Here is a 352-nt window from a genome sequence, read left to right on the forward strand (position 1 = left end):
CTGCAACCCCCGGGGGCTGCTGCTGGTGCCCCTCACTCCCAACCCAGGGCCCCCCATCACTCCTGTGTCCGTCTCTGAGAAACGAAAACCTTTATTATTAAACCCAAAGTAACGATGATGTCGTGACTCGGCCTCTGCAGCCCCCCTCCCCCCCCAACGCATGCATGTACAGGTCCTGGGGGGGCATGCAGGGCCTGTGCACACCCTCTGCTCCAGTAAGGAGCAGTCTTGCACGGGGGGACAGGTCCTCGGTGAGGTCAGAGGTCACCCCCCCCAGCTGCTGGACCCGGGTGGGCAGGGTGAGGCAGACAGACCCCAGCTGGGGGGTGTCCAGGTCCTTCCCTTGCCCCCC

This window comes from Alligator sinensis, unplaced genomic scaffold (assembly GCF_000455745.1).
Source record: "Alligator sinensis unplaced genomic scaffold, ASM45574v1 scaffold265_1, whole genome shotgun sequence".
Taxonomy (NCBI): Eukaryota; Metazoa; Chordata; order Crocodylia; family Alligatoridae; genus Alligator; species Alligator sinensis.